Genomic DNA, 18,866 nt, shown 5'->3' on the forward strand with positions numbered 1-18,866 from the left:
TTTTTCTTCCAACCAAGTCCCAACTGGACTCCTAAGGGATGTGGCAGGTGGCGTCTAAAAGGTTGAAAATGGCAGGAATATAATTGTATGCAGGAGTTGTTTAAGACGTGCTCAGGATCCAGACCTTAAGCAATAACAGGCAAGGGAGGCATAGGGGTTTTTAAAAAAATTACTGTTTTGCAAAAGACGTACTTGTTTTTTTCTTTTTGAGACTGTGGAGGAAGATTTTGAAATATTCTTTGAATTTAATGACTAGGGAGTAAATGCTCCCGGACAATAAACGGACACATCATTTTGTTCCCTCTTCTGATGACAGTTCACACCACCTTGAGCAGGGCCTGCGTGAGCCCCAAGGGCTTAGAGACTGAAACCTTGGCTGGGGATCGCTATCTTCGGGCCGCGACCACAAACCCCCGCAGTCAATCATCCCCAGCACCGGCCACGCCCATAGATCCGACCACGCCCACTCTGGTTGTCTTCCCGCCCACCTCCCCCTCCTCCTTAACGCTCCGCCCCGCACCCAGCAGCGGGAGGTTCTCATTGGTGAAGAAGTTGTTCTGGTCCCGCCCCGGAGAACAACGATAGGCTCCACTGGCGTGGGGCGGTGGTGGTTGGCTGCCTGGAGACGGGTCCTCGGCCGTGCCTGTCAGAGTGGCTGGCGGCAGTGGCGGCTCTCCGGGGCTGGGTTGTCAGTCAGTAAGAGGAGGGGAAGATGGCTCGCCGGGACCCGCTGTGCTGAGGAAGAAGGGAGGCAGGTGGGGGGGCAGGTGGTGCCGCCGCCAGTCGGCAGAGAGGGAGAGAGCCGAGCAGCCGCCGAAGCTGTGGGTGCGAGCGGCCGCGCGGGTCGGAGCTCCGGGAGCAGCCCTGGTGAGTCCGGCCGGGGCGACCCCTCGCCGGCCCTCTCCTCCCTTCCCTCAGGGCGTCCGGACACAGAGAACTTTTTTTTTTCCCCCTTCTCTCGTCAGGGTGGAGAGGCGGCGGGCCGGGAGGGAACCGGGACTCTGTCCCCAGGGGAGGAGGCTCCGTGGACGGTAACGGCTCCCGCGCGAGGCTCCGCGGGGTGGGCAGCAGAGGGCAGGCGGGTGGGCAGCGGCCGACCCCGCTGGCCCCGAAGTGGGCGCAGCCAGCCCGGCGCGGCGGCAGCTGTGTGTGTGTGTGTGTGTGTGTGTGTGTGTGTGTGTATGTGTGGTGTGCGCGCGCGGAGACTTGGAGCTGCTTCCCCTGGAGGAGCGCGGTGCAGCCGCTGGGCGTGACCTGGCGGCCGCCGCTGCCCCTCGGCCGGGTGGGCCTAGGGGTCGGAGCCCCAAGCCCGCCGCGGCCTCGCCCACCTACCCTTCCTGGATGCCCGCGCTTTCTTCCCACTCACCACCACCCACCTTACCCACCAAGGCGAGGCCAGACTGGGGGGACCACCACGGTCCCACATTTCCTCCTCTCATAGAGGGTGGGAAGGCCAGTCCTCTTCCTTACCAGGTCATCGCCCTGGCGAGCCCCCCCCCGTGGCTGGCTCGCTTCTTTCTAATCGGTTGTTTTCCTTGGAGACGTTGGAGAACCGTGGGGGGCTTGGCTGAAAAATCAGCGCATTCAGAGACACCCCCCCAAGTTGGCACGCCTCAACAGAGCTGGCTGTCCGCCCTCCGGCGGCGTGCACTTGTGTGCTCTGTACCTCCAGAGTTTGGACGTGCCTGCAAGGTTTGCATTTTGCCCAAGTGGCTTCTTGCTGCACACAACCTCTGGCTCCCTGATAAAAAAAAAAAACGGGGGGCCCAGCAGTTCTGCTCTTGAAGTAGGAGGGGTTTGCTTCAAGCCACAGCTTCTGTGAATCCCAGAAGCTGGGCAGCAAGGCACCTAGAGAGCTTCGCTATATTACTGTCATTATTATTAATTTATTTTGCAAATTCAGTATCGTTTGAGCCATACAATCCTTTATGGACCAGGTGGACCTCACACTTTACAGTGTGGGCTTTTACAGCTTTTTACTTCTTATTATTGGCATGGTGTAACCTTGAGGCATGATGTGCTGAGCACCTGAGAGCTGCTTTTCTGTGAGAATATTCTGCAGGTGGTGTCCACATGAAGCTTTAGGTTAGTAACATTTTTTTTGAAAGATTTATTTATTTTTTTGTTAAAAAGATATACAGAGAGGAGGAGAGACAGAGGGGAAGATCCTCCGTCCAATGATTCACTCCCCAAGTGAGCGCAACGGCCGGTGGTATGCCCATCTGAAGCCGGGAACCAGGGACTTTCCCCGGGTCTCCCACACAGGTGCAGGGTCCCAAAGCCCTGGGCCATCCTCGACTGCTTTCCCAGGCCACAAGCAGGGAGCTGGATGGGAAGTGGAGCTGCCGGGATTAGAACCAGTGCCCATATGGGATCCCGGTGTGTTCAAGGCGAGGACTTTAGCCGCTAGGCCACGCAGCTGGGCCCGAGGTTAGTAACATTTTAAGGTTCACGAGAGGCATATTTGTTGGAAGCACCAGATTTTTGAAGTTCAAGTAGAGGCAAGAAAGGAGAGGGAGGAAGGTCGTCAAAATCCTCTTGGCTGATGCTTGCCTCAAAGTTAACTGTTGAAATGATCAGCCCATTTCCACAGAGGGACAAGGAGGAATACCATCATGTGTTTAGAACACGCGTTCTGGCCTTGGCTTATTTTCATCCTGTTTGCTTTACTGACATTAGTGCTTGGTTGTCAGCTCCAGCTGCAGCTAGATGTGAACACCCAACAAGGCGTTAGCTGGTCTGCTGTGCCTGCACTAGTGCCTTCTCTGTGTTGTTCCATTCATGAAATCTGTGTCGCATTTTAAGAGTGGTGCAGTTTAGACAATGAGTTTAGATATATTCAAGTGTTCGATGCAGCATCCGTTGGGTTTGAAAATATCTTGTATCTAACTGTTTTCTCTAGCATTCTTTTTGTCTAATATCTTAGAATGAATCCAAAGAAATCTTAAAATGATCTTGGTATTCAAAACTTTTTTTTTGTGCATCAAGTGCACCCTTTATAAATCATCCAAATGAAGCGTAAACTTCTTTGGCAGCACCCCAGGCAATGAATAAGGACTAGGAGTATAGAAATGACAGTCATAGATTTTGTCCTCAAGGAATTTATTGTCTGATATTCAGGTTGTTGGTAACATGATGGTAAAGTTTGAGTTGTCATGCTGTGAAGCAGGTGTGGCTAGAGCTGTGCCTGGGAAGGGAAGTTAGGTGTCGGTGGTTGGATAGTAAGTGACTTCGGGTGGGGGTGGAAGTGGGGTTTGGCAGGATGATGCCATCTTGCCCAGTGCAAGAGGTAACGGAGTGACTTTCCACGAGGAAAATGTGGTAAGTGAGAGGGAAGGCAGGCAGGCACGAGAGACCATGGCAGTTCACAGAAGTCATTGACAGTCACAGTGTCAGGTGATGGAGTCTGTGACGTTGGCCTTGACATGGCTTGGATGCGAGGGCCAGCAGGGGAAAGGTGGGAGATGAGGATGGCGAGGTAGATAGAGAGATAGAGCAGGGCGTTGGTGCCTTAGCGAAGATGACAAATGAGAAGCCGTTTGTTGGCCTTGCATTCTCAACCCTCCTTCTGGCAGAGTGAGGCACAACCTAATAGTCCTGATCATCTCGGGGAATCCAGGCTCTGGGGTTGGACTCGGCTCAGAAGCACTGGGAGGATTATGCCTTCAATGTTGGATTCCCTTTTTTTTTTTTTTAATTGAAAGCATTTTGATTACTTCTCAATTGCATGTATGTGGTAACCATGTCATGTTTTGATACATGTACACATTGTATAACCTTCAAACAGGGCAAACATAGTTTGTCAAACAGCTAGCACTTCTTTCTAGTTAAAATACTCAACATCCTTTCTTCTGGGTTTTTATTTTTTTGAGAACTATATGGTGCATTTTTGTTTAGCATAGCTAGGCCAGGCTGAAGGCAGGAGCTGGAAATGCAGTTGGGTCTGGCCCTTGGCTGGCAGGGATCCAAATAAACTAGAATTGGGAGCAGAGCAAGAACTTGAAGGTAGACACTGCGACATGAGATGAAAGTGTCACAATGGCGCCTTGTCTGCCAGGCCTTGATCTTGCAAAGAAGTGTCCAGGAGAGAACATTAGGGTCCAGTAATGTAGCTGGGAGTACTTAGAGAACTTGGGCAAGTACAGTTGTAACCGAGGACTGCTTCAGAAACCCATGGAAGACTGAGTGGTGATGAAGTAGAAAGACTTGAGTCTTGTCAGGAAGATTGAAAACCAAAAAGCCGTTGGTCATCCTTTTCCCCTCGAGAATTACCAGGGCAGATAAGGAGGCACAAGCCCCCAAACCAGAGATGGAGAAAAATGCTATGTGTGGAGTAGAGTCTAGGTTGGGAGTGGTAAGACAGGAGGGAGGACCACTGCTCTTCAGGATCAAGTCAGACACCTTGGTACCCTCATCCCTTGTCACAGTGCCCGAGTCCCGGTCCTCCACTGCTTTCTGAAGCACAGCCTGGGAGGCAGGGGGTGATGGCTTGGTTAGGTGGGTGCCTGCCTCCCCTGTGAGAGAGCCAGACTGAGGCCTGGACTCCTTGCTGCGGGCACAGCCCAGCCTCAGCTGTAGCAGGCATTCGGGGAGAGAATCAGTGGACAGCAAACCTCTGTCTCTGCCTTTCAAATAGAAGAAGGGAGGGAGTGATAGCCACAAAGCAGTACTTGTCCGTTCTAGCTGCTGAGGGAGTAAGACTTCTGATTTCAAAGGGAACCAGTTTGGGAAAGATGGATTGGACCCAGATATCAGCATAAGCTTCAGCACTTCTAATGAATTATAATTAACATATGAAAAACTACATTTAAAAAAATTATTTGTTTTTAATGGAAAAACAGATTTATATAGAGAAAGAGAGACAGAGAGAAAAATCTTCTATCTGCTGGTTTACTCCCCAAGTGGCTGTAATGGCCAGCGCTGATCTGATCTGATCTGAAGCCAGGAGCCTCTTCGATGTTTCCCGCATGGATGCAGGGTCCCAAGGCTTTGGGCCATCCTCTATTGCTTTCCCAGGCCACAGGCAGGGAGCTGGCTGGGAAGTAGAGAGCCAGAATACAAATTCATGCCTATATGGGATACCGGTGCTTGAGCCAGGTCCTACACTTCTTTAAAGTATGAAGAGTTAATGTTTGATGTATGTTGATATCTGTAAAACTAGTATCACATACCCATCACCCCCAGACGTTTCCTCGTATCCCTGTGTAATCGTTCTTTCTCATCTCCAAGATGAGAATCTGCTTTTTTTTGGGGGGGGGATATTTGTTTATTTGAAAGGCAGAATTATAGAGAAAGGAGAGACAGAATCTTTCATCTGTTGGTTCATCTGTGAGTGCCATAGCTGGGACTGTGCTAGGTTGGAGCCACGAGTTTTCTCTGGGCCTACCATGTGGGTATAGGGACCCGAGGACATGGCCATCTTCCCAGGCACGTTAGTAGAGACCTGGGTCAGAAGTAGAGCAGCTTGGACTGAAATCGATGCCCAAATAGGATGCCAGCTCTGCAGGTGGTAGCTTTAACTGCCATGCCACAGTGTCTGTCCCACCACTGATTTTTGTCACTATAGATCATGTGTATTGGCACTTAAAAAATAGTTTCCTAGGTAATTTCCATGGTTGCAAGTCACTGCAGAACAATCTAGGTTGAAGAAACGTCTGTTTACACATTCAAGGAAAGTAAGACAGGGAAGCTGGAGATTTGGGGAAGATGAGCTAATTATTGTAATTAAGGCCCTGTGAAGATGGAAGTGGATTCAGAGCCCTGATCAGTAAAAGAGGAAGACAGTTCTAGAGGCAAGATCTCTACAAAAGAATGTGAGGTAAAGAACATGCTGTCCTCCTAGCTGCTGTGTAGGTTCAAGAGGAGTTCTGGAAGCACCTCTGACGTATTTTTTTTTTAAAAAAAGTAGGCAATGTCTTAATATTGTGAGCCCGGGGTCCCTGGACCACCCTCTGATGTCTTTGATCTGAAGGGGAGCAGTTGAGACCCAGCATTCGGACTCTGGCTGCTCTTTGGGAAGTCAGTGTTTGCAGCCTCTTGGTGGCCCTCTCGCACTTGAGCTTGCTAAAAGTGTCTCTCCCCAGAGCTCTTGCTGGCTTGCCCTTTGGTCCCATGCCTGATCATCCACTGGAGGAGAAAATCATTGCGCAGGCTCCGGAGTGAGACAGAGAAGGGTTGTGACTAGGCATTGTCAAAGGTCTACAGCTTCTGTCTAGAGAGAGGTGAGACCTTTGTTCCCACCACTATTTTTTCCCCCTTTATGGATATTTGGTAAAGTGAAGTCCAGGGATTATTCCTCAGCCCTGACTTAGGGATCCCAGATAGCTAAAGTCTGAGTGCTGCAGCAAAGGCAGAATGAAAAGTTTTGTCTGGTTGTCTCTCTAGAGTTCTTTTATTGTGATTTAGGGATCAGTGGATGATCTGACCTCGAGAGAGAAGGCCTCCCCAAATTTGGCATGACTGTCACTGTGAAAGCATAATTGGGGATATTCTTGTTTCTAAAGCAATAGCACTATTGTAAAAATTATTTATTTATTCAAAAGGTAGAGTTACAGAGAGAGAATCTTCTGTCTGTTGGTTCTTTGCCCACATGGCCACAACAGACGGGGCTAGACCATGCTGAAGCCGGTAGTCAAGGGTTTCATCTGGGTCTCCCGCATGGTGCAGGGCTCCAAGTGCTTTGCCATCTTTTGGTGCTTTTCCAGATACATTAAAAGAGAGTTGGATTGGAAGTGGAGCAGTCAGGACTTAAACAGGTGCCCATATGGGATCTGACACTGCAGGCAGCCATTTAGCCCACTGGGCTGCAGTGCTGGCCTCTTGTATTTTCTTAGTTACTCGTATAATATGTAACCATTGTAGGAAATCTGGAAAATGCAAGAAAGTGTAAATAATAAATAATACCAGTAATGTCTCCATACAGAAAAAATTTATTGCCAATACTTTAAGGATAACTTTATGGGTCCTTTTATTTGTTTTTTTTTTTAAAGATTTATTTATTTTACTACGAAGCCGGATATACAGAGAGGAGGAGAGACAGAGAGGAAGATCTTCCATCCGATGTTTCACTCCCCAAGTGAGCCGCAATGGCCGGTGCGCGCCGATCCGATGCCGGGAACCAGGAACCTCTTCTGGGTCTCCCACGCGGGTGCAGGGTTCTAATACATTGGGCCGTCCTCACAAGCAGGGAGCTGGATGGGAAGTGGAGCTGCCGGGACTAGAACCGGCGCCCATATGGGATCCCAGGGTGTTCAAGGCAAGGACTTTAGCCTCTAGGCCACGCCGCCGGGCCCTTTATGGGTCCTTTTAAGTGAGTATTCAGTTATTTCTTTCTGTCAACATAAAGAAGCCATAACGATAATTTGATTTTTGAAACTTTGACAACAACCATTTTTTCTTTGGCTTATTTTCACTTACAAGGTGATGAATGCTAACCTGAGTCAATAAATATTATTCTTTATAACATCATGTCATTTTAAATATGTGCCTCCTGTTCTGATATATAGATTTACCTTAATTTATTTAGCTGTCATGTCAGTAGTTGAAAATCTAATCACTTTTCAGTAATTCTGAATGAGTAGCTAGCAGTTAGCTTCTTGACAGATGAATCCCTGCCCACATCTTGTGTTCTTCATATATACTGAAATCATAAAGTAAGCATATTTTAGTGGCTTAATGTTTATTAAAAGATGTCTCCCTGAAAAGTTTATTTACTCTTGATGAGTTGTACTTGAGATTGCCTGTATACTTTTCCTGCTTAACCCTTACTGCTGAAAGATTGCTGCTTCGACGTGGAAAGTTATCTTCCGTAAATGTTTTTATTAGCGACACTAAATAGTCACATTTCTTTTGTCTGTCAGTGTTCTTTGTCAGTTATGATGTAGAACTTTAAAAACCAAGTCATGGGTTCTCTTTGTGTATACACACTATTAGGACTTTGTGAAATTATAATGCTTGTAATTTCCTCAGTTCAGCACTGGCATTGTAATTTGTTTTTGGTGAGAGCTGTTCTTTTTCAGTAAGCTCTTCATGTTTTTAATGTATTTAAATCAATCACATTTTTCATTTATGGTATCCTGCCAGCTTCGAAAGGCCTTGGCGCATCCAAGTTACATAGCCATTTATCTCTGTTTCCTTATATTAACTTCATTTAAGAAGCATTTATGGGGCCTGGCGGCGTGGCCTAGCGGCTAAAGTCCTCGCCTTGAATACCCCGGGATCCCATATGGGCGCCGGTTCTAATCCCGGCAGCTCCACTTCCCATCCAGCTCCCTGCTTGTGGGCCTGGGAAAGCAGTTGAGGACGGCCCAATGCATTGGGACACTGCACCCGCGTGGGAGACCCGGAAGAGGTTCCTGGTTCTCGGCATCGGATTGGCGCGTACCGGCCCGTTGCGGCTCACTTGGGGAGTGAAACATCGGATGGAAGATCTTCCTCTCTGTCTCTCCTCCTCTCTGTATATCCGGCTTTCCAATAACAATAAAATCTTTAAAAAAAAAAAAAAAGAACCATTTATGCCCTTTAGTCTGTTCGCAGTATATTTTCATTTAGAGTGACAAGTCACTTATTTTAATACTATTTTTGGAAGAATTATTTCTTCCTAGAGGTTTTAAATACCAAATCATTTGTACATGATCAACCTGTTGATATAGACTATGATTTTTTGAGGTGTTCTATTTCTTTGGCTTTTTATGTTTGTTCCAGTAATTCCAAACTGTCCTGACCTTTGTAACTTTTGGATGTCTCTTAGTATGTGGTGTGTGAATCCCCAGCATTATCTTTCAAAGCATTTTCACATTTCAAATTACCTTTAATTTATGAATATCAAAAAAGTTTTATTGGAACACCTATATTAATTTTCTAAAGATAGTTTTGCTCTCTCTGCATTACTATCAGCTGTTCTTCAGGTCATCCTCTGTAGTGCAAAAGCAGAGTGTTGAGTTTTCTTTAAAGTGGATTCTGGCCATTTATAAAGTGGTATTTGATAACTTGTTGATCCTATTGTGAAGGGAATCATTTTTTTTTCATCTTATTAGAAAGAAGATTACATTGTAAAGATTGTCCAAAATATAATAATAAAAAAAAAGAAGGTTAAAAAAAAGAAAGAAGATTACATCTCTCCTGATGGAACAGAAAAATTGGTGATTTCCTAACGATCCTGTTTATGAAATTCTTAGTTTTAATAGTTTGCAAAATTTGATAATAGCTCAGTCATAGCCTTTATAAATGTCATCTTGCCAACATTTAATCTTTGTTTCTTTTTTCCTATTACATCAATCAGAGCTTCTAAAATAATGTTAATTTGGGGGTAGTGGAGAGTAAACATCCTTATCTCATTTCTCAGTTGAATGAGAATCTGTTAGGGTTTCACAGTTTGTAGTCACAATTTTTATAATTTTATTAAGATTTATTTATTTACTTATGTTATTGGAAAGTCAGATTTACAGAAAGAAGGAGAGACAGAGAAAGATCTTCCATCCATTGGTCCACTCCCCAAGTGGCCACAGTGGCTGGAGCTGAGCCGATCAGCAGCTAAGAGCCAGGAGCCAGGAGCCAAAAGCCTCTCTTGGGTCTCCCATGCGGGTGCAGGGTCCCAAGGCTTTGGGCCGTCCTGGACTGCTTTATACTAGAAGGGAAGTGGAGCAGCTGGGATAGGAACTGGTGCTCATATGGGATCCCAGTGTATGCAAGGGGAGAACTTTAGCTACTAGGCTACCACGCCAGGTCCTGTAGTCCCAATTTTTATCATGTTAAGGAAATACAGTTCTTTGTTTTCTGTTTTGATACTGAGATAGATGGTAAATATGGTCGTATTTCCTCTTTTTTAAAAAATTTATTTTGTTTGAAAGAATGACAAGGAGAGGGACAAATTTGCTGACTTTTATGTCCGGGAATTCATCTTTTCCTTGGTAACTTTGGAACAGCTTAGTTTTAAAAATGTTTAGGACTTAATGGATTGAATGCCATTTATTGAAATCTTAGTATGTGCTGATGTAGTTTCTGAATGGATATAGTTTTATATTGTGTAACTCTGTGATACAAATTGTTATTTGTGTTCTACAAATAAATTGAGACGCACTGGTTAAAGATCAACATCTAGTTAGTAGTAGAGTACTAAGGGTTTAAGTTCAGTTCTTGCCTGATGCTATAACCTATGTTTTAAAGTCAGTATCCTAATGTTTTCCATTTTATTTGAGCATCTGATTGTTTTTCCTTTTTAATGTTTGCAATCCCATCATAATAATTCCTGATCTTTTTTGTGTTGGTGTTGTAGTTTCTGCTGTTTTAATAAATACAGCCTAATACAGTTGTGATAGGTGAATGGGGTGGGATGTGCATGGGATGATAAGACTTTACATTTTTATCTATGTATTTTATATATTCATGTTTAAATTTGGTGAATGTTCAGGATCAATTTATGTTCTTGAATCATTTTTTGTACATCAGAAAGAATGTGATGTTATCACACCACATATCAAGGATCAAGGAGTGTTGGAAACCCTGGGTTCTCTTCCATTCTAGTTTAAATGTTTGTCATTGCTGAGCCTTGCATCCTGGTAGCCTGTTCGTAGTAAATGCTAAACAGTGTCTGTGTGGTGTGTATTTTGTGGAACAAAGCGTCTTTTGATTAGTTGAGGAACATAAGTTGCTTTCTCAAATAAATGCACAAGGATTCATTCAGTAATTTGCATGTGACTTAAGAAAAACATTGTTTCTGAATTCTTAATCTGCACTATGAAAATTGTTTTAGTTTTCAGCTTTTGCGAGTTTTACATTTACTGTTTTATGGAGTGCTGTGTAGGTTTGGAAATCCAAGAGAATAGTGTAAGTCTTTAAAGTGGTGAAATTTGACAAGCACATGTGGACTGTTATCTTTTTTGAACTCTTGCTTTTTGTCACTTTGTCAACTGACAGTACGTAATCCATTTAAGGTATTGGTTCTAATCAGCACACACAGTCTTCCTTCCCCACTTCCTCTCCTGTAGGGGCATAAAAGTTGCCAGTGAGACCTCCTGAATAAGTTTGCCAGACACATCTGAGGGCCCTCAGAAAGACCAGGGAGAATGGAATGAAAACACAAGTTTATTTTGTACAAATTTCCTTAAAATCAGTGCATATGAGGGAATTCTTGGAAAATGCACAATATGAAAAAACTGAACATGAATTTCAAAAGCAGTTTGGATCAAAGCAAACTTACCTTTATATATATGTATATACATATATAACATGTATATATATATATATACATATATATATATAAAATATGTGTGTATATATATATATTTTGCAAACTTTTTTGAAGTCCCTTTAAGGCATCTGCTGTTTTGGTCTCATTTTTGAGGTTCTAACTGGTTTGTTTGTCAGTAGATGTTACTGTAGTGGGTAGTGATATAGCTCCTCACAGCAGGGCACACACTGGTAGTAGATGAGAGAGGAAGACTATGGTGGGAAGTTGTGAACTTTGAGTGGTTCCTGTAAAAGGGAGTGGAGAGGAAGGAAAAAGTATTTTGGAGACTCCTGGGGGAAGAAGCGTCAACCAGTAGGAATGTCAGAAATGTGTAAATGGAATAAGCTGTTGGGTAAGGGTAGTGAAGTGAAGCCTGATTACAGGATGATAGGAGTGGAATATCGGCATCAGTGAGGTATAGAGAAGTAGTTTCCGAAGGGAGGATGTGTGCTGCAGGGTTCAAGAGAAAGAGCCGATAACTGTGTCATTCATGAAGTCACGGAGAGTATACCGAAAGAACCGAATTTACCCAGTGAAGGAGGTTAAGGAGTAAACTGATGGTGAGTTAGTGGAGGCAGGGGTAACAGACTAGGCAATCAGGACACCCATGCCAGAACAGGTAAGAATGGCTGTCACTGGAGAGTCTGATGAAGCTTTGCTCTGCCCCTTCTGCCTCTTCACCAGCTGTGAGACCCTGAAACACAGTCTCGAGTGATGGAGGAGTCTTATTGAGCACCTACTGTATGCTGTTGCTTTATTTGTGTTTTCTTTTTTTTATATTCCCTAAAACATTACCTTATCCTTCACAGTTAAGGAAACTGAGATTTAGAAAGTTTAAGTTTTGGACCAAAACTGGAAGGTGTCATGAGATTTTTAGACTCCAAAGGTAGACAGCTTCTCTTTATGCCCTGTTGCTTCCTCTGTGTCCTGAGCTATGTCAAAGCATTGTGGAAGGTCAGAGGAGTATGTTCTGATTTCCCTTCTTACAGAAAGGAGTGGCTGAGAACTTACACTTTCTCCTGCTGTGTTTGTGTCATTCATATCATCAATTTAAAATGTTTTATCCTCTTTCTGTGCCATTCTGCCTTTCAAATAGATGAAAATAAATACACATTAAATATGTATTTTTAAAAGGGGTAGGCATTGTGGCACAACAGGTTAGGTTGCTTGTAAAGCCTGCATCTGGTGCATCAGTGCAGGTTCAAGTCCCAGCTGGTCTGTTTCCTATTCAGCTTCTTTTTAGTGTTTCCTGGGAAAGAGCATATAATGGTTCAAGAGCTTGGGCACTGGGTGGAGTTCTAGGCTCTAACCTGACTCAGCCTTAGCTATTGAAGGCATTTGTCACTCTGCCTTTCAAATCAACGGAAATGAATAAGACAAACAAAAATTTTAAATGTTTTACAAGAGGATTCCTATTAATAAACTCCCCTTCCATTTTTACAACGTTTGATTTTTAGCAATCACTATTCCTAGGTTATAGATTCTATTTCCGCATGGTTGTGATAGCTTGAGGGGAAGGGAAGCTTCTGGTTGGCATTATGGGGTAACAGGTAACACCACCCCCTGTGATACTGGCATCCCATGTGGGGGTGCTGGCTCATGTGATGGTTGTTCCACTTCCAATCTAGCTTTCCACTAATGACCTGGGAAAAGCAGCAGGTGACCCAAATGTTTGTGCCCTTGCCACCCATGTTGGAGGTCTGGATAAAGCTCCTGGCCCTCACTTCTTGCAGCCATCTAGAGCATGAACCAGTGGATGGAAGATAACTCCTTTGTCTCACTGTACTTATGATTTTCAAATAAATAAATTAATTAATCATTTTAAAAAACCATAACTTTGGGCCCAGCGTGGTAGCCTGGTGGCTAAAGTCCTCCACTTGCACGCACCAGAGTCTCATATGGGTGCTGGTTCTAATCCCAGCAGCCCCATTTTCCACCCAGCTCCCTACTTGTGGCCTGGGAGGGAAGTGGAGGATGTCCAAAAGCCTTGGGATCCTGCACCCGCGTGGGGGACCCAGAAGAAGCTCCTGACTTCAGATCAGCTCGGTTCCAGCCACTGTGGCCACTCAGGGAGTGAACCAGCAGATGGAAAATCTTCCTGTTTCTCCTCCTCTCTGTATATCTGATTTTCCAATAAAAATAAATGATTTTTTAAAAAAAATAAGCAACAAAAGCCATACCTTCAGTTATGCACGCAGCTCTGGATAGCTCCTCAGAAAGGCCCAGTTCCTTAGTGGAGATTGTGTTGAGCTGGTCACAAAGTAGTCATCAGAGTAGACACTTGTGGAGCTGCAAAGAGGATATTATGATATAATGTGATTTATTGAATTTAAATTTCATCTATTGGGAATTAGTTATTGGCAAAATAGCCTAAGCAGAGGTTTGCTTTTTAAATATATTCTTTCTTCAGAAATAATAAATAATTGACAAAGAGATGCTTTGTGGAATTAAACATTCTTATAGGATTTTGAAGTGGTTTGGAAGGTATCAAGATGGAAATACCTGTGCTCATCTTAGTCTCATATTCAGCTACAAAAACAAGTCTAGGTTGCATTTTGTTATACCAATAAAAGACAATTTTTTGACAGTATTTTTTTTAAAGATTTATTTTATTTTCATTACAAAGTCAGATATACAGAGAGGAGGAGAGACACAGAGGAAGATCCTCCATCTGATGATTCACTCCCCAAGTGAGTGCAACGGCTGGTACTCGCCGTTCCAAAGCCAGGAGCCAGGAACTTCTTCTACGTCTCCCACGCGGGTGCAGGGTCCCAAGGCCCTGGGCCGTCCTGGACTGCCTTCCCAGGCCACAAGCAGGCAGCTGGATGGGAAGTGGAGCTGCCAGGACCAGAACCGGCACCCACATGGGATTCTGGTGTGCTCAAGCTGGGACTTCAGCCGCTAGGCCATGGAGTCAGGCCCGACATTTTTTTTTAAGATTTAGTTATTTTTATTTAAAAGGTGGGTTTTACAGAGAGAAAGAAAAGAGAGATCCTCCATTCGCTTGATTCACTCGCTAAATGGCCTCAATGGCTGGACCTGAGTCAATCCAAAACCAGGAGCCCAAAGCTTCCTTTGGGTCTCCCATGTGGCTGTAGGGGTCCAAGGACTTGATCCATTGCTTTCCCAGGCCACTGTCACAAACAGAATATGAACCAGCACCCAATGCAGGTGCTTTATTAACCTGATACCAAAGACATTATTTAAAAAATGAAGTTCAGCCTCTGCTAAAACCATTTGTTTACTAACCCCAGTTAATGTGAACCAAAGGACACACTAAACTACTTATTAATATATATACATATATACACTACTTATTATATACTATTTATCACATATATATAAATATATATATCCAGTTATATTTAAACCAAGAAAACCAACCCAGTAAAATCTACTGAGTTTCTGATTGCGAAAAAAGAACATTTTTGTAGTTAAAATCTATTGCTTTTATTGTAATGATGGCCCTGTTAGTACACATACCTGCCATTAACTGTGCTTATTTGCATTTTCTCCTTGCACCACCCTCTTTGCCCACAGTTTTTTTTTTGGACATCTGAGTCTCTGTTGGCAGACTTCAATAATGGTTGAGAGTCTTGTTCCAGCTTATTAAAGGGCAGTGACTCACGCTAAGACGTCAGCCCACAAGTTAATTGGAATTTGGTTCTCTTGACATTTCTCTCTTCCTTTGTCCCCAGAATTGCAGCAGGGAAACTGCCACTTAGAATACAAAAAGCTTTAAGGAATTGAAGTAGAGCTGTACTTTGGAAAGTATTTCTGTTTGCCATTATATCTGGGAAAGAGAGCAAAAACAGGCGAATTGTAGCAGAGATCTTGTTTACAATGGGCTTTATTTTACATCTCTTTTCATTTTTTTTTTTACCCATAGCATTTATTTTTATTTTTCTGGCTTATACCTTTATTCACCTTGATTTATTTCAACAGAGAATAAGTGATTCTCTCTTTGACTGTGTTTTAGGTTTACTGGTTTCCAATAGTAGACTTAATCGCTCAGTGAGTTGCTTGCTTCTATTCATTTTTATAAATCTAGCATCTGGGAAAGAGTAAACAGTTAACAGTTTATGAATATGTGGATGATATTTAAACATCTTTATCACAAGAAAAGATTAATTTGGGTAAGTGTTGTGCAGCTGGTTGAGCCACTACTTGTGGTGTTGGTATCCCATTTGTGTTCTGGTTCGAGTCCAGGTTGCTCCACTTCTGATTCCAGCTCCCTGCTGATGCACCCAAGAAAGCAGTAGAGGATAGCACAAAGGCTTGGGTCCCTCTAAGTCCCTGTCTCTCCTGGGCAAGATCCAACTGGAATTTCAGATTCTGCCCCAGCTCTGGCCCTTGTAGCCATTTGGGGAGTCAACCAGTGGATAGAAGATCTCCCTCTCTCTCTCCCTTTCTCTCTCTCTCTCTCTCTATATATAAATATAAAATTCTGCCTTTCAAATAAATAAATATTTTAAAAAGGAAAAGATCCATTGCTGGATCCTAGTTGATTATAGCTCTGGTAACATTAAAGGCCTGACCGTGGCCTCTGGAACATGTGTGTGTTGAAGCCCTAAACCCTCAGCTTCAGGATGTAACAGCAATTGGAAATGGGATTTTTTTCAGAGGTCACTAAGATGAAGTAATTAGGGTGGGCCCTAGCCCAGCATGGTCAATGGCTGTGTAACAGGACTTTGGGAGAGGACACAGGGAAAGGGAAGACATCGTAAAGACAGGGAGGCAGTGGTTGTGTGTAAGCCATGTAGAAGGGCCTGGACTAGAGCTCTCTCTCATTGCTCTCCTGAGGAGACAACCCTGCCAACCTCTTGATGCCAGACCTCCAGCCTAGAGAACTACAGCAAAGTACATTTCACTTGTCCAAGCTGGCCAGGCTTGGGTTCTTAGTTACGGCAGCCCTAGCAAAGCAATACAGAGTGCTTGTGTGCTTGGATACGGGGGAATCCCAAACACCCATAATTTACCTTTTCTGGAGAACAGTCTGCCAAGCCTAGTGTCAAAACCTGCAGACCTTTTCTGTTTCCTTCAGGCCAGACACAGGGGAGAGGCATTTCAATCGATTGCTGGAGAAGGTAATGACCCATTGCCTCTTCTCCATGCTCCCCCGATGCTGGCTAATTCTTTGTTTCAACTGAATTTGTTTGGTTTGGCAGGGTGGAAGTGTTTATGGGCTGTTTGTGTGCTTAAGTGTCCAAGAGCCTCCGCCAGCAGACCTCGTTGCTTTTTCAAAGTAGGAACTGGAAGAGAAAGGCTGAATAAAATGCTTTTTAATATGACATTGATTTGAGTTAATTGCTTGTGTGTAATATGAGATACATTATTTTGTCTGTGTTGCAGCCAACAGGGACAAATCAGTGTCTTTGAGCTCATGCCCATAGCTTTGATAGCTGCCAGATCCTCTGATTATTAACCAATCAATACTGAATTGCTTTAGCTGTTCTCAGCATTTTGTCACTATATGCTTTAATCATTAACTAAAAGAAGAGTGGATCAGAGGCAGAGCAGCAGAACTTGAACCAGCATTCTGATAGGGGATGCCTGCATGCCAAGTGAAGACTTAACCCACTGCACCACCAGGGTAGCCTCAGTAAAGACATATTTTATTTATTAATTTCTTAATTGTGTATTTCGCAAAGCTGCGCAGAACCAACTCCAATTTGCAGGGAAGTAAGGATTGAGTTCTAATTTTGGCATTTAAACATTAGACACACTCATACCTTGTTATGTGGGCACAATAGTTAGTACCAGTGATCATGTTTTCATTCTCTGGTTTTCATTCATTTCAGTTAAAAAAAAAATCAAAACCAAGGGGTTGATACGGTGGCATCCCAAGCTAATCCTCAGCATGTGGCACCAGAGCTCTTATGGTGCTCATCCTGGCTGCTCCGCCTCTGATCCGCCTCTCAGCTGATGGCCTGGGAAAGCAGTTGAGGTTGGCTCAAGGCCTTGGCCCCTGCACCTATGTGGGAAACAGCGGAAACTCCTGGTTCCTGGCTTTGGACGGCAGCCATTTGGGGAGTGAACTAGCAGATGGAAGGTCTCTCTTCTGCCTACCCTTCTCTCTGTAAAAACCTGCCTTTTCAAATAAAAGCAAGCAAAATTTTAAAGAATTTTTTTAGAAAAGGTCAAAACTAAACACTTCTTCAAAATCACATACTATTAAGTTTCAGAACCTGAAACTAACTGTGAATTGAAGAGTTAAGCTTCAGGACCCAGCAGTGTCCATCCCATAATCCTGTAGTTCTCAATTGGACTGCTGACAACAGAAATATATTACATATTTCCAACTGAAGTGAAAGAATCATGTCTGTCTGAATGAGGAAGCAGTTAGATGGCCCTAGCTGTGTTGTGCAAACTGCAGAAAAGGTGAAACAATGCCACTTTTCTCACTTTTTTAGAAGTAAAAATGTTGGGCCCCGCAGCGTGACCTAGCAGCTAAAGTCCTCACCTTGAACGTGCCGGGATCCCATATGGGTGCCGGTTCTAATCCTGGCTGCTCCACTTCCCGTCCAGCTCCCAGCTTGTGACCTGGGAAAGCAGTCCAGGACGGTCCAAAGCTTTGGGACCCTGCACCTGTGTGGGAGACCTAGAAGAGGTTCCAGGTTCCCGGCTTCAGATCGGCGCGCACCGGCCTTTGCGGTCCCTTGAGGAGTGAATCACCGTATGGAAGATCTTCCTCTGTGTCTCTCCTCTCTGTATATCTGACTTTGTAATAAAAATAAATAAATATTTTTTTAAAAAAGTAAAAATGTTATGCTGTCATAGAATGAACTTGTTTTTATTTTGAATTGAATAAAATTATGCCTTTTAAACTTTTTTAAAGGTTTATTTTATTGGAAAGGCAGACTTACAGAGAGAAGGAGAGACAGAAAGATCTGTCTGCTGTTTCATTCCTCAAGTGGCTGCAATGATCCAAACCCAGGAACTTCTTCCAGGTCCCCCACGTGGGTGCAGGGTCCCAAGAGTGCGGGCCATCCTCCATGCTTTCCCAGACCACAGCAGGGAGCTGGATGGAAAGTAGAGCAGCCTGAATGCGAACTGGCACCCATATGGGATCCCGGTGCGTGCAAGGCGAGGACTTTAGCTACTAGACTATAGAGAGCACTGGGCCTTGTCTTTGAAACTTAACAATGATAAATACAGTAAATACAGCCATCCTAAACTCCACAACTTACAGTTTTGAGAACTACTGATTACACATTATGTGTGTAGAAAAAAGATTGAAGTAACATAGCTAACAGTGTTTAGTTTTGATGAGTGGGAAAGCAGCAGTGAAAGGGTGAGCATTTCTTTTAATTATGTGGAAAGATGAAATGTAGCAATTGAGAAGTCTCCAATGAAGAGCAATATTAACAGGGATGGGAGATTAGTGTTCTTTTAAAATGTTCATCTTTTTTTTTCTTTGTTGTTTTTTAAGGTTTTTTTCCCTTGATGGAAATTTTGTCGTTACATAGTAAAGCAGAACCTTTCTTTTAAACACTTTGTTGCCGATTTTGTGCATTTCTCCTAGTTTTATTACGTTTCCAACACTAGTCATTTTTCACCTGGAAAATGCAGGGTGAGCCTCGTTTCATTTTTCTCCTCCATTCCTCCTTTGCCGAGTGGATTATGGGATCCTTAAGGA

At 43.9% G+C, this 18,866-nt stretch overlaps 1 protein-coding gene across 4 annotated transcripts in view; it reads left to right on the plus strand.

Annotated features, from left to right (window-relative positions):
* The first annotated feature begins 582 nt into the window (after positions 1-582).
* The window catches only part of HYCC1 (hyccin PI4KA lipid kinase complex subunit 1), a 97,797-nt gene continuing 79,513 nt past the window's right edge, over positions 583-18,866 (plus strand). For 2 of the 4 annotated variants that reach the window (XR_009247301.1, XM_058678351.1), the window contains exon 1: positions 594-867. The gene's annotated coding sequence lies outside the window, so the exon portion shown is untranslated. Of the gene's footprint in view, positions 868-18,866 lie in introns of all 4 variants that reach the window. The other 2 variants (XM_058678352.1, XM_058678353.1) reach the window with 2 other exon arrangements.

Source organism: Ochotona princeps, chromosome 20 (assembly GCF_030435755.1).
Source record: "Ochotona princeps isolate mOchPri1 chromosome 20, mOchPri1.hap1, whole genome shotgun sequence".
Taxonomy (NCBI): domain Eukaryota; kingdom Metazoa; phylum Chordata; class Mammalia; order Lagomorpha; family Ochotonidae; genus Ochotona; species Ochotona princeps.